We start from the raw sequence: 6,877 nt of genomic DNA on the forward strand, positions 1-6,877 counted from the left end.
TTAAAGGAGTTCACTGAATTTATTTACTTTTGCACAATGTTATAATACAAATACAGAAGGTCTTTACATAGAAAATCTTGGAAGTCAGGATTGGCTGTTCAGATTTCATTTAGACTGACAAAAAAACTGGAGGACAGGGAGAAAGAAAAAAGACGATTTCTTCTTTATAGAAATTCATCAGATTATATAAAAGATCATTTAGAAAGGCAGATGGAGGGGATTTTCTAGTGGCAGTGTCATTATTCAGTAATAATCACCAGTCAGGTGCTGTATGTTGCAGTGATTGGATGAGCTTCCACCTGCATGGGAAACAACCCGGCCATGTATTGATGGCGGTGATTGGATGAGCTTCCACCTGCACGGGAAACAACCCGGCCATGTATTGATGGCAGTGATTGGATGAGCTTCCACCTGCACGGGAAACAACCCGGCCATGTATTGATGGCTGTGATTGGATGAGCTTCCACCTGCATGGGAAACAACCCGGCCATGTATTGATGGCAGTGATTGGATGAGCTTCCACCTGCACGGGAAACAACCCGGCCATGTATTGATGGCAGTGATTGGATGAGCTTCCACCTGCACGGGAAACAACCCGGCCATGTATTGATGGCAGTGATTGGATGAGCTTCCACGTGCAGGGGAAACAACCCGGCCATGTATTGATGGCAGTGATTGGATGAGCTTCCACCTGCAGGGGAAACAACCCGGCCATGTATTGATGGCAGTGATTGAATGAGCTTCCACCTGCACGGGAAACAACCAGGCCATGTATTGATGGCAGTGATTGGATGAGCTTCCACCTGCACGGGAAACAACCCGGCCATGTATTGATGGCAGTGATTGGATGAGCTTCCACCTGCACGGGAAACAACCAGGCCATGTATTGATGGCAGTGATTGGATGAGCTTCCACCTGCACGGGAAACAACCTGGCCATGTATTGATGGCAGTGATTGGATGAGCTTCCACCTGCAGGGGAACAACCCGGCCATGTATTGATGGCAGTGATTGGATGAGCTTTCACCTGCAGGGGAACAACCCGGCCATGTCTTGATGGCAGTGATTGGATGAGCTTCCACCTGCAGGGGAAACAACCCGGCCATGTATTGATGGCAGTGATTGGATGAGCTTCCACCTGCAGGGGAAACAACCCGGCCATGTATTGATGGCAGTGATTGCCTAGCCTCCACCTGTGACGGTAATAGGCAGTCAGATCGAACAGCAGAGAGCGCGCTCCATGGCGGTATCTAAAACGCAGGCTGTTCCTTATATGAAAGAGCCAATTGTACTTCTCACCACCAGGACCCTACACCGCTTGGCAAAACCGAGGTCTGAAATGCAATGTGTTCCTTTGGGAAATCAATTTCCTCTCGTCTTCATTTTCCCAAGAACAAAATGCCTGCTGTTCATTTCAATGACTTTTCTGGCCTAGCCGATGAGGAAATTACAGGATTACAAAGTCAGCAGTTTGCAGAAAATTTATCTTCATGCTGCTGGAAGACAAAAGTAAAAATTTCCAATTTTCCATTTTAAGTCTTGACATCAGCAGCCAAAGCATACGATGTGCATGCACCTGGGACCCCCTGCATGGCTGGTGATCAATGGAACTGGACATTGATTGCTTGAGAAAACGGAGCAATCCATTTTATTTTTTTATGTAATATACAGTAAATGTGAATTAATTTTCATGAATTGTAGATTTATATTATATGTAAGCAGGCTTTATTTTAGAAAGAAACTCCATTTACTTCAGTAAAGAGGACCTGTCATTAATAGAAATGGCCATCTACTTTTCTAATGGCTGGTGATATCTTATCCCCGTCCTAGCAGAAAAGGGAAATTTGGCTCATCTCCAGCCTGGACATGGGGAGGATGATAGTATAATGCCATTGTGTTACAGATGAGCTAGTGTGTCCTCCAAATTCATCTATTGATGAGCTCAGACATGTTCGGATCCTAGTCCAAACCCACATGAGCAAGCCTGCCAGGAAGTGGTCAATGCACTGGCCCAATGATCTGTGGCTGGGTCATTCCCCACTATGCAGCCATATGTAAATCATGGGTGTGTATACATGTGGCGGCGGGATAAAGAATGCCTAGGCCACTTACGATTGGCCCAGTGCAATGACAGCTCCCTGGATTTGCTCAGGTGGATTCAGACTAGGATCTGAACTCGCCTGATCCAGGGGCGGACTGACAACTCATGGGGCCCCCGGGCAATAGGGGATCATGGGGCACCTGTGTCCTCACCCACACTCAAACCACACCCCAAAAAGCCTATAAAAAAGGTACCAGGGGCATCTTATGGGCCCCCCTACTGACCCCGGGCCCTGCCCGAGTGCTCGAATGGTCAGTCCGCCCCTGGCCTGGTCTCATCCCTATCTCTAAAGCAAGCCTGGGATGATGTGATTTTCTTTCCTGCAACTACTGTTTGCAGGAAAGAAAATTGCTCAGTTCCCCGAACAACACAATCAGTATAGATCGGGGAATCTCTCCCGTAGCTCTCTACGTAGACCTGCTGGTAGAGCACAATGATTACTGCTAGTGGATATAGCCACCGGCAGTGATCTATTTAAAAATCCAAGAGGCTAGTTGTACTGAATTCGATTGACATACAAGCAGCCTGCCCATAGACAGATCGAATCTCAGCCGTTCCCTGCTAAACCAGCCGAGATTTCATCCATCTATGGCCGGCTCATCCGGAAATATGAATTCCCACTTTTTTGTAGTCCAGTGAGCTTCAAGCTGGGTCATTCTCCAACCCACAATGTATGTGTGTGTGTTTATATATACAGGTGTACCTCGGTTTACAATCGCCATCATTTTTGGTTTGACGAATGAAAATCCATTGAAAATAATCCCTCGGTTTACGAATTTTTTGCGAATTTTTTTCACAATATGAAGTGTATGCCGGTGACGATTTTTAAATGCAATTGCTGGCTTTTTTTTTCTTCACTATAGTTCACAGAATTAGCTGTCACTCTCCCCGGAGCTAAAGGATACTTTGTTTCTTTTATCTCGGGAAACAAACTAAAAGGAAAATGTATTTCTTTTAGCTGGGGGGGGGGGGGGCGGTGATCCTTTGAGCTATAGTGAAGAAGAAAAAAAATCCGGTAATAACATTTTAAAAACCCGCACTGACCTATAGTGACAGCGACTTTTTTTTTTAACTTTTACTTTTTACTTCTGACCTCCGGAATGGATTAATTGGTTTTTCAATGCATTCCTATGGGTAACCGCGTTTCGGTCTACAAATTTTTCACAATATGAAACGTCCTGGAGAACGCATTAAATTTGTAAACCGAGGTACACCTGTATTATATATATATATAAATAGAGAGAGAGAGATACAGACACACACACACATATACCCAGTGGCGTCCCGAGGCAGGTGCGGGGGGTGTGGTCCGCACCATGTGACACCGACCGCACGGGGTGACACCGGACCGGCTCCACAAAAAGGTAAGTTGTAAAGCAAGCGCCGACTATCCTGTGGGGATTGTCGGCTTTCTTTACAACTTACCTTTTCTTGGAGCGGGTCCGATGTCACCCCGTGTAGGTTGCATGCCGACGATCCTACGGGGTGACACTGGTGTATCGGCAAGATGTGTCTTCCATGTAGATATGTCCCCCTGAAGCAACTGCGCATGTCCCGGTTTCAGGCACGATCACTCGATGATAGAACTACTGCTATCATCGATTGATCATGCCTGAAACTAAGACATGCGCAGTTGTCCCGGACCCGCTCCAAGAAAAGGTAAGTTGCAAAGAAAGCCGACGATCCCCGCAGGGTGGATCGAATCTGTGGATTGGGGAGCATAATGGTTCGGAGTCCGATCCATTATGCTCAATCTGTAGATCCGATCCGTTCTGCGGGGATCATCAGAGGGGGTGTCACCAAGTGTTACCGAACTGAGTGACACCAACTCTAGGACGCCTCTGCATACACCACTGCAGCTGAAAATGCCAACTACCTGGCTGTCATGCTGATCTAACACCTGAGTAAGGCCTCCTTCAGACGATAGTATGAGGGTGGTTAGGCTGTTGCATTTAGGCACACATGCTATGGCCATATACAAAGTGGACAGTTAGTTTGTATGTAACCAAAAGCACCATCCCTGCATCCAGGGCCACTCACATGAGTGGTTACATGCAAGCAGTGGTGCCGGCCATTATTCTGTACAGAACACAAATCTGGCTGCGCCAGATGCTGACTGTGCATGGGGATAGCTTCTAATCACTAACTGTCATGGACATTCCCCTGTGTGAACGAAGTGTAAGCAGCCCTTAGATCCTGCCATTTTCTTAACTTCCAGCACAGAAGAAAAGAAGTTTGCTCAATTCCCTCCAGTGGCACTATTGTGTTCTGCCAGCAGGGGGCCTCCCCCACCGGCAGAACACAATGATCACTATAGCCACTGGCAGTGATCGCATGAAAAAAAAAAAAGTAACCGGCTGGTTGTACTACCCTGCTCATAGATGGAGCAAAGCTCGGCTGCTCTCGGCTGAGATTAAATGCATCTGTGGCCGGTTTAAATGACCCAGAACAAGCGTAAAGATCAGGTGTCTGGACTTTACTGGCTGCAGGCTTGTGCCACTCAGAGATAGCCGGGCAGCTGGAATATTCAGAGGGAGGTCAGCAATGGCAGCTTGGAATAATCCTATATGTATTGGTTTCCTGTAGGCCATGGATGCTCAACATGTGGCCCTCTGATGTGGCCCCCGACCTCAATCCATAGAAGCACACTTCTAATAAATCCTGCGGGTTTGGTGTGCTTGCTGAAAGCGCAGTAAAACTCCTGAATGCAGGAATTTTGGTGCACTTCCAGAAAGTGCACCACACCCGTAAGATATAACAGGAGTCTATGGCAAAGCGCAGCTAACCTGCAGGAAAGCTGCAGGTGCACTATGCACGACCCGTGGTGCAGGTGAACCGCAGTGCGTCAGTGTGAAAGAAGCTTTATAGGGTGCTCAGTACATTTGCGGTTTGGGCAGCGGTTAAACCCCATAGTTCAGATGTGTTTTTACTACACACCCCCAACTACTGGTGTAGCATCAGGGGTTGCAATAGCAACCCTGCCCCATGCTCCAGGGGGCCCCTGCGGCCTTCTGGTCACATTCTGTTTTACACTTGGACAGGACGGGTTGCAGGGGCAGCATCCATTTTCTTCCTGCAGCTGCTGAAATCTGGCTTCTCCTCTCCCTCCTGCCAGCATTTGATGGCTGCATGAGGAAAATGCTCATAATGCTATTCAAAATAAAACATTTGAAATTCTGAACCATTTCATTGTGGCCCATGGCAGGTTACCAAATCACTTAAAGTGTTACTAAACCCTGGACCCTGCATTCACTATATCTGGTCTCCCCGGACCCTGCATTCACTATATTTAGTCTCCCCAGACCCTGCATTCACTATATCTGGTCTCCCCAGACCCTGCATTCACTATATCTGGTCTCCCCGGACCCTGCATTCACTATATATGGTCTCCCACAGTACACACAATATGGAAATGCAATTATTTTAGTATTTATAAACTGCTAAATACCTTTTCTTGTCAGCAGTTAGAGCATTCTTGTGACTTAAATCAGTGTTCAGCAGAGCACTGGTTAAACCTTGTAAGAGGAGTTTTCTTTCTGCTCTAGGAGGATGCAGAACCCCTGACCTCTGCCTGGACAGTGCTGATTGGCCCTGTGCTGAACGCATGCACTCTCCCAAGAAAGAAAAAAAAACACCTTTCTAGCAATACACACCAAACTGAGCATGTGCAGAGGGTCTACACACGATATGTCTTATCAAGAGATAAGAGGGAGGCACTGGAAGAAGGGGAAGATCAGAGAAGACAGGATCAAACAGCATTTTTACACAATGCACAAGATTAACCCCTTAGGTTCCACCGTGAGTATAACAAGCATGCTTTACTGCATATACAGACTGATTTTACTGTTGTGGGTTTAGTAACACTTTAAGTGAACCCTCGCTCTTCAAAAGGTTGCGCGCCCCTGCTTTAGGCTACGTTTACACAGGCAATTCAATCGGAGAAAAATTCCTGCAGCAGGTACCACAGGTGGATGCGATCAGAATGAATGACAGGCTGACAGTGGCTGCTTCTGTCTGCAGATACTGGAACGATTGTCGTTGGTTAAAGATAGATGATCAGCCTCAGGCGCAGGAAGATTGCGTCCATTGCGGATCATCTGTCCCCAGATGCAGGCTATTGTTCTATGTGCATGGACAGACACGCCCGATGTCAGCCTATCATTCATTTGTCTGTGAGAACACGGCCTTTACCTGTTAAAAATAAATCATTTTTTTTTTTCATTTATGAGAGGTGCGATCTTCTGACCAAACAGACACGACTTTCCCAGATCATTAGCTCCTTCATATAAGGCAACATATCTTCATGTATATAAAAAGCGTATTATAACCGCCGATACCGATGTGCTCTGTCTATATGTAAACACAATTTATATGATGTATATGTGGATCCTATACACTCATAGACACGTTCTGAATAGAATCTATAATGACGACAATTTACACTTTAAACAGACACCTGAGTCAAGTTTCCTGGATATGTACATACAGATGTATGTTATATACACGTTACATACGGTTATAGTTCCAGATATACGTGCTCTGAGTCCAATGGCAGCCATGATTCAGTCTCTTTCATCTGGAGGTAACACAATCATACTGGACAGCAAACATTCGAGTGTGCATGATCGTCATATATTGGATGTTCATCATTTAACAAAGTAGAAGAAACTGAATGAATCCAAACCAAAAAAAGCTGAATGAATCCAAACCAGAGGAAACTGGATTAATTCAGCTTCTTCTGGTTTGGATTCATTCCGTTTCCTCTGGTTTGGATTCA

The 6,877-nt window shown here is 46.1% G+C and overlaps 1 long non-coding RNA gene across 1 annotated transcript; it reads right to left on the reverse strand.

Moving 5' to 3' along the window:
• On the reverse strand, nucleotides 1–6,877 carry LOC149445126 (uncharacterized). Its single transcript, XR_016306450.1, has 2 exons — nucleotides 1,082–6,877; nucleotides 1–971 (listed from the first exon to the last, which is right to left on the reverse strand). It is a non-coding gene; the product is annotated as an uncharacterized LOC149445126 (long non-coding RNA).

Source organism: Staurois parvus, unplaced genomic scaffold (assembly GCF_062004578.1).
Source record: "Staurois parvus isolate SC_StPar_1 unplaced genomic scaffold, SC_StPar_1.0 ptg000746l, whole genome shotgun sequence".
Taxonomy (NCBI): domain Eukaryota; kingdom Metazoa; phylum Chordata; class Amphibia; order Anura; family Ranidae; genus Staurois; species Staurois parvus.